This window comes from Crotalus tigris, unplaced genomic scaffold (assembly GCF_016545835.1).
Source record: "Crotalus tigris isolate CLP2741 ecotype Arizona unplaced genomic scaffold, ASM1654583v1 scf7180000018550.1270297659:1495590, whole genome shotgun sequence".
In the NCBI taxonomy this organism is placed as follows: Eukaryota; Metazoa; Chordata; class Lepidosauria; order Squamata; family Viperidae; genus Crotalus; species Crotalus tigris.
In genome coordinates this window covers 1,070,706-1,085,046 of record NW_024097073.1, presented here as the reverse complement: position 1 = coordinate 1,085,046, position 14,341 = coordinate 1,070,706, and the positions used below count along the sequence as shown (strand labels likewise).

The 14,341-nt window shown below is 43.6% G+C and overlaps 1 long non-coding RNA gene across 1 annotated transcript in view; it reads left to right on the top strand.

The window, feature by feature from the left end:
* The window catches only part of LOC120312983, a 60,924-nt gene extending 53,790 nt beyond the window's left edge, over positions 1 to 7,134 (top strand). Inside the window, exons 2-3 of the long non-coding RNA XR_005558006.1 lie at positions 3,138 to 3,174; positions 6,280 to 7,134. This is a non-coding gene — a long non-coding RNA (uncharacterized LOC120312983). The remainder of the gene's footprint in view (positions 1 to 3,137; positions 3,175 to 6,279) is intronic.
* Positions 7,135 to 14,341: the final 7,207 nt, after the last annotated feature.

The following is a 14,341-nucleotide window of genomic DNA, read 5'->3' as shown; positions in this document are numbered from 1 at the left end:
TTAGAAGAGCTCAGAGACCAAGAAATGAAGTTTTGCCTCCTGCTGCCAACATCTGTCTTTATCCCAGTCATTTTTAAAATGCCCTTGTATTTAAAGACACCATTTTGCATTTGTAAGCAATAGAAATGGGGGAAAGCACTTGACATTTCAAGAAATTGTCCAGCATATCTCACATTCCTGAGATCCTGTTGAGTTTTTCTATCCTGATATGTTTGTTTATTGGTGTACATCTGATCAGTGTATAGGCCATCTCAATTACTGTAGCAACTCCAGGCATGTAGAACAATCTAATAGCAACAATTAAAAACAAACTACAAAAGAAAAATAATCCTACCTATGTCAGATATCATGAACAGGCTTACAAATTACCCTATCCCAGGGGTAGGCAACCTTGGCTCTTTTATGACTCGTGGACTTCAACTCCCAGAATTCCTGAGCCAGCCATGCAAGGCCTGCTGGAAAAGCTAAGTCTTCAAGTCTTTTCTAAAGAATAATAAGTCTGGAGCATTATAGACTTTAGGGCAGAGGTCCCCAACCTTTTGGGCACCAGGGACCGGTTCCGTGGAGAAAGGTTTTTCCGCAGATCAGAGAGTGTGTGTTTTTGTGTGCTGCCTGCATCCCACGGATGGGACTTTGCATGTTTGTGCGGACCGGTTGCTGGCATGCCACGGCGCGGTACCAGTCCACAGACCGGGGATAGGGGACCCCTGCTTTAGGGGGAATGCTATTCCAAAGGATAGGTACTGCCATAGAGAAGGTCCATCTCCAAAGATAGACTTAGAACATGCTACCCTGCAAGGTCTTACCAGTTGAGTAGAACCAGTAGGAGGAAGCCACAGGTATCCAGGCCCTAAACTATGAAGGGTTTTCTAGGTGACAGGTAGCATCTTGAATTTCACCCAGATATCAATGGGTATCTAGTGCAGCTTGCAAAATGGAGGTGCCACATGGGTGAAATGAAAGTGTATCTATAAGTACTTGAGCTGCAATGTTCTGGGTCAACTATAGCTTCTTAGTGTTCTTCAAGGGCAGCCCCCTGTAGAAAGTGTTGCAGTGATCTAAATAAGGTATTTATTGTTTGGTGTGCGGATTGAAAAGTGGCACATAATCCTGGGGGTGTTTGGTGGCTTGAGAACACTCCTTCCATCTTTTGTCTTTTAACTCTCTTCTTATTTTGTTCTTCACTTTGTTTTTAACTATAGCTCTTTGTGTGGTTTTATGATTGGTATCTGAAAAACCGCCAAAAGTCTCTTGGATAGTAAGAAGGGTGGCATCTAAATTTGATGAATTAAATGAATAAATATAGTTAATATTGGAGTGACTGCAAGAAAGGTCTTTCAGTCCAAGGAAAGGGCACGATGATATTTTGCTATAGTGGCCACTTTCTCATCTTTCCCAAGTCTTATCAGCTGAGGATATCAGAAGCTTTGTGAGCTCGCAAAAGTTGGGTAGAATTTTCCCAACACTTTTCCTGAAGTTGGTGCATGGCAATAATCATGTCAATAATCCCATGATCTTTGTAGAAGCTACTCTGTGATTCTGGCAGCAGGCCCAGCTCCAGGTGAGTGGCCAGATGATTTAGCAGAACTCTTACAAGAGTTTTTACTGTGATGAAGAACAGTGAGATTCCTTGGTGGTGGTTGCATACTTGTTTGGTTGCCCTTCCTCTCATAGAGATGAATGAGACAGGCATCTTGACATTCCTGAGGAACGGATCCTTGCTTCCAAAAGACTAGAATAACTCAGTGAGTTTCTCTTTAAATACAGGACTACCGACTTTATAGATCTCTGCAGGCATGCTGATTGCCCCTGGGGCTTTGCCGTTGGATAGGTGACTGACAGCTTTTATAACTTCAGCTACTACCGGTGGGTCATCCATGGTGCTGTTGATGTCGACCTGGGGAATCCTGTCTATTGCTTCATCAATAAATGATGGTCACTTGAGGATGGCATCAAAATGTTCAGCCCATTTCTCCAGGATCTGAGCTTTCTGTGTAATGAGAGTTGTGCTATCTGTATTTGGAAGGGGAGACTCCCAAGAGACTGAGGTCCTTAGAGGGTGTTAGCAGCTTTAGCAGCTTCATAGAATCATTTCAAGTGGTTTCTGCCAGCTTATCCCTGTATATCATCTGCCTTGGCGCTCAGCCAGGCATCACACATTTTATACAGTTTATTCTGGACTGTCCTGAAAGCACTAGTAAAGGCATTTTTCTTGGCAGTTGATGATGAGTAGTCCTGATGGACAATGAAGATGATGCTTTTCAAGAAATAGCCTGTATCTCCTCATCATTCTCATCAAATCACTCATGCTGCTTGCAGGTGGAAGGCCCTAGCATCTTCAGTGCAGATCAATAGGCACTATCCCTCTAAAACGGGGGTTCTCAACCTTGGCAACTTTAAAACTTGTGGACTTCAACTCCCAGAATTCCTCAGCCAGCAAAGCTGGCTGAGGAATTCTGGGAGTTGAAGTCCACAAGTCTTAAAGTTGCCCAGGTTGAGAACCCCTGCTCTAAAATGTTCCCAGTTGTCCTCAGTATTGTGAGCAAGATACAGGTAGCAAGTTTGGTTTCTTATTCTTCAGCCAGTGCTGTAGCCAAACTGGCAGGATCCTGCCTGTATTTTCTCCTGACAATTACATGGTCAATGAGATAAAATGCTTCAAGTGGGAATTTATCCAGGAGATCCTGTTATGGGTTGGCAGCCAGAAAGTTGTACGTTGGTGATGAGAAGGTAATGTGCGGCAGAAGATCAACTTCTTGGTGCCGCTGATTGCTGATAGTAAGCTGCCTAGTTCTTCGCAGAACTATCTTTCATCTCATCCAGGTTGATCATGATGGAGGCATAGGCCCTGATCGGGTTGGCTTGAAGCTGTAGTGTCATGAGCTGATCATTCACACCCTTGAGGAGATTGGCAGATTTACAAACAAGGTAACACATGATGGCAAATCCAAATCCAACATCGTGAAGCTCATTGCTGTTACAACCATTTCAGAAAAAAAGTGTATCCACCTCCAATTTCAGTCAGCTGACTTTTGTTAGCAAAGACGAGTCTCACTTAAGAGTTGCAATGTTAATGTTATACCTTGAAAGCTCTCTGGTTCATACAGCTATATGTTTCTCTGTTTTGTCTACTCTAGGTTGTTCAAAAGCATTCCCGTGTTCCAAGTGCCAATGGTGAGTGGAGTCACCTTGTGTTTATGTATGTTTGCTTGACCATAACATTGCAATAAATTGTCCACTGGGTAGTGAAGCAAACAAAGTTTGAGGCACCTTTTCTAGCCCCTTCCTTATGCTACGGAGGTGAGCAGGGTGTCCTAAAAAGGGCTGCTCAGATAGATGCTAAGTTACACTCTTGCTTTGATCAGTGAAAAGGTACATCATAATTATCTCTGAAATCCTATTGTGATGGATGAAGAATGAAACAGCAGCTCTGGAATCACTGGAAGCAATAGTCACGCAACTGTTGCTTCCTGTGATTCCAGTTCTGTTTCATTCTTGTCCATCACACTAGGACTTCAGAGATGATTATGATGTCAAGGCTAGTGCATGATCTGGATTTAAGTGAGGGAGGGTTGTGCAGTGTAGCTTCATTCTCTCTTCCCAATGAGTCCAGTGGTATGACAAGAGTCGAGCTGGGACTGGGCACAGTGGTGGACCAGGAGGTCTTCTGTGCCTTGTTGGGCTCTTCACATTCCACAATGCTTGCAGAGACTGCCTTCTTGACTTTCCATTGGTCTCATCCACTGAGCACACTGGTGTCTGTCTTTTCATGCTGGGATAGGCAACTCCCTATCTCACCAGAGGTTTAAGATAGTTGAGCTGCCCTCCCCTGGTTTAGCCAGCTTGTCGAAGCGGTTGTCTGGGCTGTGAATAGCCACAAAGGATAGCTAAGTGCCAGGTGGGGTCCGAAAGTGGGTGAACTGCCCTATAAAAAGGATGTGACATGTTCCCCTGTCAAAAGTATCTCCCCCTGACACTGCATGCACCCCAAATATCAGAAATAGGGATTATTTGATTCTCCAAAGCCTGCTTTAATGTTCTTTGATATGACAACATTTATATCTCACTGGGCTCTGGATAGCTTAGGTTGTACTTGAGCATGGTCTGCAAGATGCTTTCCTGCTGATGGGGGTGGACGATGTGTATTTTCCAAGCTTTTAAAACAACACAGCAGCAGAGACAGAGAAAAGACGGCTTTGGCCTGCGGCAGACATGATGCGACTCGATTAAATTTTCCTTTTTTGTGCACATTCAAGAGCATCAGGGAAAATGTCATATTTACATAAAAATGATACTACTTCATTGGGAGAATACAGGCAATTACTGGCCCATTCCGTCTCTGGCACTTTCAGACAGTAGGCAAACGTGCCTAGCCGTACTAGAGGTTGGGCAGTTAACACCTACTAAATTTGAACCAATATATTTCTCTGGTGTTCACAGGTACACACTCTGCTCTGTCGTGATAATTATTTTATTTGTTTATTAGCTTTCCATTCTGCCTTTATTGCTTTGAAAGTAACTCAAGGCAGCAAACATACATAATACTCCTTCCTTCTCTGCTTTTTTTCCACAACAACAGTCCTGTGAGGTTGGCTGGGCTGATTGAGAATGACTGGACCAAAATCACCCAGCCGACTTTCATGCCTAAAGTAGGACTAGACTTAGGCCAAGGGTAGGCAACCTTAGCTCTTTTATGACTCGTGGACTTCAACTCCCAGAATTCCTGAGCCAGCATGGCTCAGCTTGGAAACCTCTCCCTTTCCCCTCGGCATGGCTGGCTCAGGAATTCTGGGAGTTGAAGTCCACGAGTCATAAAAGAGCCAAGGTTGCCTACCCCGGCTAGGCTTACGGTGTCTCAAAGGTGCTTTTTCAAAAGGCAACTGGACTTTGTTTTTCCTTGAAGACTGAAGAAGCTTCTTGGATGAGAAGCAAAATGTCTTCAAGGAAAAACAAAGTCCAGTTGCCTTTTGAAAAAGCACCTTTGGGACAAGCATGACCTGGATGACTGAGAACCTCTGTAGACATTTAGGCCTCACAGTCTTCTGCAAATATAACTGCTGCCCATACATGAAATGATGTTCAGAGGTCGTTCCAGGACCTTTTCTAGGGAAGTAAGCATCTGTCTAAGCCAGTGGTTCTTAACCTTTCTAATGCCGCGACCCCATAATACAGTTCCCCATGTTGTGGTGACCCCCAACCACTTATACATCACTGGGTGCCAGGAGCGTGGCCAAAGAAAAGGGGGAAAAAATGGCGGACAGCCTTGTTTGGTGACCCCGGTGAAATGGTTGTTCGACCCCAAATGGGGTCCCGACCCACAGGTTGAGAACCACTGGTCTAAGCAGATGTTCTGTGTTCTTTTATTGATAACTGTTCCTTCACTCATAACTTTGTTTAGCCTTTTGACTCCATCAGTTTGGGAAAGGCAAGTACGCTTGCTTCCCAAAGGGCATTGTCCCTGTTGTGCTACATCATTTTTAATACATTGTAATGGCATTCAAAAACATGGCGATTAAGAACTATAGCCACGGCAGGCAAGCAATGGAACAAAATAGCAAAATTTAAGGATATTCATAGGGTCAAAAATGAAATGTTATTGTGTTTTTATTTGAATTTTATTAAACATTTTAAAGAGAACGTTAAAAACTAACACACATTAATACAGAATAAAGAGAACAAAGAAAGAGAGAAGGAAAAAAGAAAAAAGTGCAGAAAGAAAGGATAAAAAGAAATAGAAATAAGAAGCTTCTGATTTCCCTTGTAGCACATGTGATTACAAGGTTATCTCTTATTCTATGATTACAAAAGAAGCTCATTTTTTTCTATTATCCTTTTTCCCCCTAATCATCAAAACCACGTCTTAAGTGCATTTTTTTTTGTTTCATGAAAAAAGTCTATAAGGGTTTCTAGTCAACCATAAATGTAGATTCTGTCTAATCAAAAAGAAAAAGAAAACTTTATTGTAAAGGTGAGGATGGAATGATGCTTGTAGATAATGTTCTGGAACCATAGATGCATAACATATTTTTTACAAGAAGAGGTTTTAAGTAATTATGAGATGTGTCCTAGGCTGGCAAAAAAGGGAAAAGTCCAAATAAACAAAGTGAATTTTGTACAGCAAAGGAAACCAAAACTTTGATAGGAAGAATGTTATCCAGTTTACATATTTACCAAATAAGCAAAAAAAAATTGAGCCATTTCACGATGTAGATAGTCTCTCTCTCTCTCTCTCTCTCTCCCACTCTCTCTCTCCCCCCCCTCTCTCTCTCCCCCACACAGGTGCATCTGTACATATGCATATCTGAATGTACCTCACAAAGACGGGAAAAACTTCAGAGAGAAAACTAGGCTGAATCTTTTTCTGTCTTGAACTAACTTTCTATATGCGGTGATGTTTATGTTTTTTTTATATAGAATGCATCCAGCTTATAAAGGGATGGACTAAAGAAAGCTTTTTACTACTTGAAACTGCAAAAAATATAAATGAAAACAAATTGTTATGCAGCAGTTGGTATCACATCCTCAAAAGTACAGAAATGTTGTAAATAAAGTAAAAAATGTTATGTGGGCAGTTCACAAATAAAAAATGAAATATAAAAATAATAAATATAGCACATCAATATATAATCTAAATCAGATAAAAGCACTAGAATAAAAACAGAATGAAACAGCATCAGCATACAATAGCACAAGGAATGTAAAAGCAGTACAGCTAAGATGTAAGAAAGCTTAGGAGGGTATTAATCTGGCCCTGAAAACAAGGATATCTGGGAAGCTGCTGAGAAGAGGGTATTCCACCCAAAAAGCATCTTAGAAATCAAGTCTTGGAGCCATTAAAAGAAAAGTTGACTAAAAAAAATGTTTGAATATTCCTCAGCTCAAGTGATTTAGGAAGTCCAGTTTACAAATTCTTCAAATGAGGGAGAGAAAAGAGAGAAATGCCTGTTGGTGGAAAGTAGAGTTTGAATTGCAAAGGATTAAGAAATGTGAAGACCTTTTTAATCCCTCAAATAATGACGGGCCTTCCACCCCCCACCTTCCTATCAGCTGGTACTACTGCATCTTACAGGATACTGTTCCAGAAAAATGTAATTCTCATAGGAAGTGTAAGAACGTCCTTGTGGTGATCATGCTGATTTTTTTTATGCAGGTGACTGCTACTTGGACAATTCCATCAAAAATGGGAACAGTCAAATCCAGAATCGGTGTAATCAGTAACCTTTGAATTGCCTAGCATAATGGCCCTGAGGTACAATGGCCACATTACCACATAAAGATTTGTTTCACAAATCCCTTCTGTGTTCCTAATGAAAGAGCTGGTTTTTAAGAAAAATTAAGCTATCGTCAGCAAGCCTTCTGCTGTGGCCTTAGTTTAATTCATCCTTAAAATGTGCTCTGCTTAATATACATCTTTTGGTATCCAGAGACTACAGCCAACATTTTGGAAGCTCTGAGAGCCGAAATTGTGATTCAGAATAGACAGGGCTTCATCACACACAGAGACAAGATTGGAGGAGGGTTCGCCATTTTTTTTCCCAGGTGAACAGAAGGATTTTTCGTTGATTTTCAAGTGAATTAAACCTAATGCTTACTCCTATAGTTTTCTTATACTGTTCAGGGTTGTAGGTTGCTCACTCTTGATGTAGAATATAGAAATTCCTCCGAAACAAGTGCTCTCTTCATTCCTGAACACAAAAATCTCCTGTTTCCCTTGAGACAGAGACCTCAACCTTGAAAAAGGATAAATAGAAATGGCCAGTGATTTTATACAGTGTTGAGCTGAGAAGCTTTTTTTTTTTTGTGTGTAACGACAGAGATAGGGGCACAATACCCATCAAGTGCAAGGTCTAGCTTCATATTGCCAATTCGCTACCACAATTTATTGTGGAATAATTGGGTTGTTTCTGGGAATTCTTGAAAATAGCAGTGTGGGAACTGAATTTATCCAGCCCAATCTAAATAAATACCAATTAACAGTAATTATATTTTAATCATCCAGGATATATGCAGTAGTCCTCACTTAATGACTGCCCTGTTTAGCAACTGTTTGAAGCTAAGGCAGTGCTGAAAATGTAATTTTATGACTAGTCCTTGTACTTAAGACCGTCACAGCATGCTTGTAGTCATATGATTGACATCCGAGTCCCTTGTAACTGGCAGATGTTTACAACCGTTGCAGGGTCCTGTGGTCATTATGTGATGGCCATTTACACACTTCACAGCCAGCTTCTGACAAGTAGAGTCAAAGGAGAATCTGGCAGTAAAATCATGTATGTTTCAGTTAACAACTGCATCACATAGCGACAGTTTTTGGTCCCAAATGTGGTCATTAAGAGAGGACTACCTGTACAGTATTTAGTACCTAATGATAACGAAATCATGTAATGTTCCCAGCCAATACAAATGGTACGTTTATCTCACTTTTTTTCCCCCTAGAGAACAACTCATTAACAGCCCAACCAGGCATTTTACAGATGAGGGAGGACCACAAGTCCCACTATTCCTGTCTGCAAAGCTGGTGTTCTTGCCTAGTGGTAGATTATTAGAATTATAGTCATATAGTCTGTGGGGGTAATGCTGGCCTAAACATATTTTATCCTATGGTCCATATCCTTTTGTATTTCTGTAAATCAGTGTTTCTCAACCTTGACAATTTTAAGGCATGTGGACTTCAACTCCCAGAATTCCACAGCCAGCATTGCTGGCTGTGGAATTCTGGGAGTTGAAGTCCATATGTCTTAAAATTGTCAAGGTTGAGAAACACTGCTGTAAATAAATGTGCATAGATACCCATTTTCGTTATTTGTCAGTCTTTGCTCATTAAAATCTAATGATCCTTAGTTTTGCTCCATTGGCCACCCTGTGTTCCGTTTTGTCTGGCTGATCCTTCTACTCTCTTAATTATGACCAGGGTGGGCTTTGTGGACAAAGAAGGATCTTTACCTCTGTCATTGATCTATAGACGTGTGTGCATATTCTTCTAGGGAAAAGTAGCTCTCTCGTGGAATCTGGGAAGTTGAAAGATGTCTGATCAAAGGCATTCTCTGAGAAGGATGCTTAACAGAGACATTCTTTTGGAAGTCAGGGTTTTTCCGTCCCCTGCCCCATGCAAGGCACCCACTGCTGGGACATGGCAGGTTGTGTAGGGAGTCCCCCCCCCCGTTTGCTACTCTCACCTGCCCCACGATTTATTTCCTGCCCTGCAGTTCCTTCCCTGCAGCGTTTATGGTTACATTTCTATCCGTGCATCATCCGCGATTGATGTCCCCCTGTACGCAGGCAGAAGCTGTAACTCACCCTTGTGACTCGGGCTCCCAGCTCGTTACTCACAGGTTGGTGTCAGCCCCATGAGTTACAACTTCACTGCTCAGAGAAAAGTGCATGGAGGAGGCCAATGACCAGGCAGGACAGGGAGAGAGAGAGATGAACCCGATCTGGATGGAGGAGAAAATAATCCTTTCTTCTATTTCTTTCTCCAATAACCGACACCTTCCTCATATTTTAGCCTTGATATCTCTTAAGCCTAGAAAAATGCCAATAACCCTCAATTCCCTGGGCCTTTGTCAGGGGATTACACTTAACACTTGTCCCTTATTTCCCAACATCCCTAAGAGAAGGGGAAGTCCTATATTGCAAGTCAGGGCCACTTGTTAGAATTTAATGCCCAGCACTCTTTTAATTTTCAAATATTGTAAGCTAAAGGATTCCTTTAAAACAAGAGTTATTTTAAACTTGGCAGCTTTAAGAGGTGTGAACTTCAATTCCTAGAATTCCCCAGCCAACAAGTCCACACCTCTTAAAGTTGCCAAGTTTGAAAAATACTGATTTAAATACAGGCAGTCCTTGACTCATGACCACGATTGGGTCCAAAATTTCCATTGCTCAGCAAGGTTGTTAAGTGAGTTGTGCCCGATTTTATGACCTTTCTTGCCACAAGTGATTCACTGCAGTTGTTAAATGAATTACAAATGGAAGCAAATCCAGCTTCCTCCATTGACTTGGCTTGTCAGAAGCCAGCTGGGAAGGTCAAAAATGGTGATCACATGACCCCAGGGTGCTGCAACCATTGTAAATACTGTATATGTTGGTTACCAAGTGTCTGAATTTTGATTGCTGGCTGTGGGGATGCTGCAACAGTCGTTAAGTGTGATGAGTCACTTTGTTGTAAAGAGAGCCAGTATGGTATAGTGGTGAAGATGCTGGCCTAGAAACCAGGAGAAGGTGAGATCTGGACCTCCCCTTAGCACAGGGGTGTCAAACTCAATTTCATTGAGGGCCGCATCAGCATTGCGGTTACCCTCTGGAGGCCGGGTGGGTGCGGCCTACTGAGTGGGTGTGGATGTAGTGGGTGTGGCCTACTGGGTGGGCATGGCCAGCTCTACATCGTTCACTTCAAGGGTGCCTGTGGGGGCCTGGGCAGGAGTGGGACAGATCTGAGGGACTTTGGCGGAAGGGGGTGGGACCAGGGCAAGTGCCAAGGCATGGTCCACTGGAGGAGCCTCATTTGCTGGCCGTGGGGGGGGGGGCTGGATTGTGGTGCTGCACTTACCTCCTCCTCAAGGTGGCTGCTGCTGTGCTTGCTCTCCTTAGCCAGGTTGCTCGTGATACGTATGAGGGCAAAGTCAGAGGGAAGCCCATTCCCTCTCCATGGGAGGAGATCTGGCTTTGTATCCAAAGCTTCCTTAGCAATAGGATGGGAGACCCCCAGGATAGGCCAGGAGGAGGGGGCAAGGGGATGGTAAAAGGGCAGCAGGGCAGGACTAAGGCAGGACTTCCCTCAGACCCTCCCTCTCCTTCTTTCCTTTCTTCCCTCCTAAGTACAGAGTAGTGGGAAAATATTTGAGATGAGGGAGGGAGAAAAACAGGCAAGAAATGCAGCTGGGGAGGTGTCACCCTTCATGAGGAATGAAGAAATGCACCATCACCTGGAAGTAGCCAGTACATGGCCCTCACCTACTTCACATATCTGGCTTGGTGGGCTCTGGGGGAGGGGATGCCATGAGCAACGTGAGAGTCAACATTACCTGAGCAAGGCTGCCCAGCCCCCAGCCTGCCCAGTCTCGGCAGGCAGCGGGGCACTTTCCTCACAGCACCGAGAGGTTGAGCCGGGCGATGCGAAGCTCGCCAGCTTTGCACCTTGCTGCCTGCTGAAACTGGGCAGGCTGGGGACTAGGCAGCATTGCACTTCTCATCAGTTTCGCGCCACCCAGCTCAGCTCTTGGCACTGTGAGAAGAGCACCCCGTTGCCTGCTGAAACCAGGCAGGCTGGGGGCTGGGCAGCGTTACGCTTCTTTTTGAATTTGTGCTGCCTGGCTCAGCCTCTCGGTGCTGTGAGGAGAGTGCCCCGCTGCCTGCCGAAACCCCTCTCCCGGAGCCCATCAAGCCGGATATGTGAAGTAGGCGAGGGCCATTTGCTGGCCACTTCTTCATTCCTCACAAAAGGTGACACTTCCTCAGCATGCACCCAGGGTGCAGGGCCGACGCAGCAGGGGCTGGTCCCTCGCTGTTTCCAGATGACCTTGTGGAGCTAAGACTGAATGCGTTTCAGCATAGATGGCCACCATAAAATTGTACGTTGGTTCCCGGCCAGCCTGGGCCAAGGCAGCGAGGGCCATTCCCTCACTGTTTCCAGGATGGCTTCGTGGGCCACATGAAACTACTTTGCAGGCCGCATCTGGCCCCTGGGCCTTGTGTTTGACGTGTCTGCCTTAGCATGACAGTTGGCTGGGTGACTTTGGGGCAGTCACTTTCTCTTAGCTCACCTTACCTCACAGGGTTGTTGTTTTGGGGAAAATAGGAATATTAGGTAGGGTTCACTACTGCCTGAGGGGCTGCCACAAAGAAGAAGGGCGGGTCAACCTATTCTCCAAAGCACCTGAAGGCAAGATAAGAAAAAAATGGATGGAAACTAATGAAGGAGAGAAGCAACCTAGAACTAAGGAAATTTTCCTAAGAGTGAGAACAATTAACCAGTGGAACAACTTGTCTCCAGAAGTTGTGGGCGCCCCATCACTGAAGGATTTTAAGAAGAGACTGGACAGCCACTTGTCTGGAATGGCATAGGGTCTCCTGCTTGTGCAGGGGCTTGGAATAGAAGACCTCCAAGATGCCTTCCAACGCTGTTATTCTGACTTCTGACCTTAAGTTACATGTTTTTAAAAAGTGGAATAAGAATCTAGTAATAATCAAAGCCATTAGCCTTGGCTCCCCAACGTTTTCATGTCTCTTCGTCAAAGCCAACTGATATACACTGCTGAGTATGTTAATCCTATGAAAACTGTGAACCAGCCTAGAGGTTGCAAGGAGAGAACAGAGGCCAGAGCAACGGAAATGCAAAACTTAGCTCATTCTGATTTGTGCCAAGATGAATGTGTGCCGGCATCTGAACATCTAAAGCTGGCAGATGTCTCTCTGTTCATTGCTTCTAAAATCCCTGTTTCATTGTCACTCACGTTTGACAATGCTGAAAATTAAACCAAAAAGGAGAGGAGGTGTGAAGAAAACAGACTTTCTGCAATTTATATTTCTCTTAATTTGAAGTATTAAATAATAGCATGAAGATGCTTCCATATGGGCATATTTTAAGATTGAACAGTGGGCTAAGTGTTGTTATTTTTTTTCCTGGCTGCTATTCTGCTCAGTTTGCAACTTCTAATATTAAAAATTATACAGCTGACCACTTGCAGATTTTATCATAATTAAATCTGCATCAGAACAGAACCATTGCATGGAACTCTGCTTGGCTCTTGCTAAACTAATCTGCCTCCTGACAGAATAAGCACTTGGTCATATAGTATTTCCTATGAAAATACTAGGAAATACAAATCCAACCCCGCACTCTTTTAAAAAAATGTTATTTTATTTTATTTTATGGAGGTAAGGAATGGAGGACATCTACTACTAAGGCAGGAAGAATCGAATGCTAGGTGTCATTAGAGATGAAATCTTTTAATTGGGTTTTCTATAGGGATACCATCCATGTAGTTTTGGGGGCAACTGTATCAAAGTAGGTTTGCCATTGCTTTCTTTTGATATGGTTTGTTGGTTTCCCAGTTTTGATCTGGCATGTCCAGATTGCCTTCCATCAAAGTACTTACCAGGCCTGGCTCTGCATATCTTCATGAAGGTGGGACAAATTCAGCTATGTGCTGCCACCTGCTGTGACTAGCTAGCACCATGGAGGATGACATAGGGCAGGGTTCCAGGAAGCACAGAGAAATAGTTGTGTTGCAGGCTAGGCACCACATTTGTGACCGGTGTTTTTTACTGATTCGCCATCCTTATTATTAGGCTTCTACAACAGGTCCATATCTGACTTAGCTGATAAGCATCAGTGACAAGCCTTAGCAGGCACCCACTTATTTGGGATTTTCCAATGCTTTATCTGGAGGGTCTTCCTGCTAGTGTGCACATTAGAAGAGGGAAATGCTGGCAGGCTGTTAATTACAGGTGCTGCTTGGCTGGCGCAGCAGTGTCCCATTGCTCTCCTGGCAGAGCTGCGTGGCAAGTGACAGACTCCATGATAAATTGATATCCCGTTTAGCATCAATTTTCTCTTCTCTAGTGGCAGACAGCTGTGCTAATGGGAAGGGACAAGCGCAAATGAAATTACAGGGGCTGACGGAGCAGGTGCCCCCCCCCTTGCGAAGCAGACACAGGGGTGCCAGGACAGGAGGTGGAAAGGTGGAGGGCTTCAGCTCCAGCAGCCCCTCCTTTCATGTGTCATGGATGGGGACTAAGGATTTACTCTCCTGAGATGCAGGGAGGGAAGCAGAAGTGATCTGAATTTAAAATCACTAGGAAGGAAGACACCATCTTCTAACTTATCTCTTATGATATCAATCACAGATGCTTGCCCAGCTTGTGATGGAAGGGTTCTCCACTGCCTCTTGAGAACCAAAAGCTTCACAGATGGAGATTTTGTTAAACCAACATTTAACTTAACCCTTCCTTTCCAGCAGCCTCACAGCTTCAAGAAATCACATGCAGTTTGAAAAACTGTTCCACCCCCTTCATTCTTCCATTTATTAATGTGTCTGAATATGCTGGTGCTTTTGAGTTACACCATTCTGCTTTGGGGGGGGAGTGAGGGGGCTAGTGATTCATTTATGCCAATTGATCAATCACTAGATATGATGCCTAAAGATTGGGATTTAAGATTCATGCCTGCCTGGTGCGAATGAACTCTTCTGAACATGTTAACTAATAAATTTGAATATATGTATGGATAAATAATGGTGGAAGTGCAATGCCCAGACAATAGAGAAGGAAACTTCATAGCTCTGGCTAATTCAAATTTCTTCATTTTTTCATCTGCCTGATGTCATTATAGCAAAGGGAT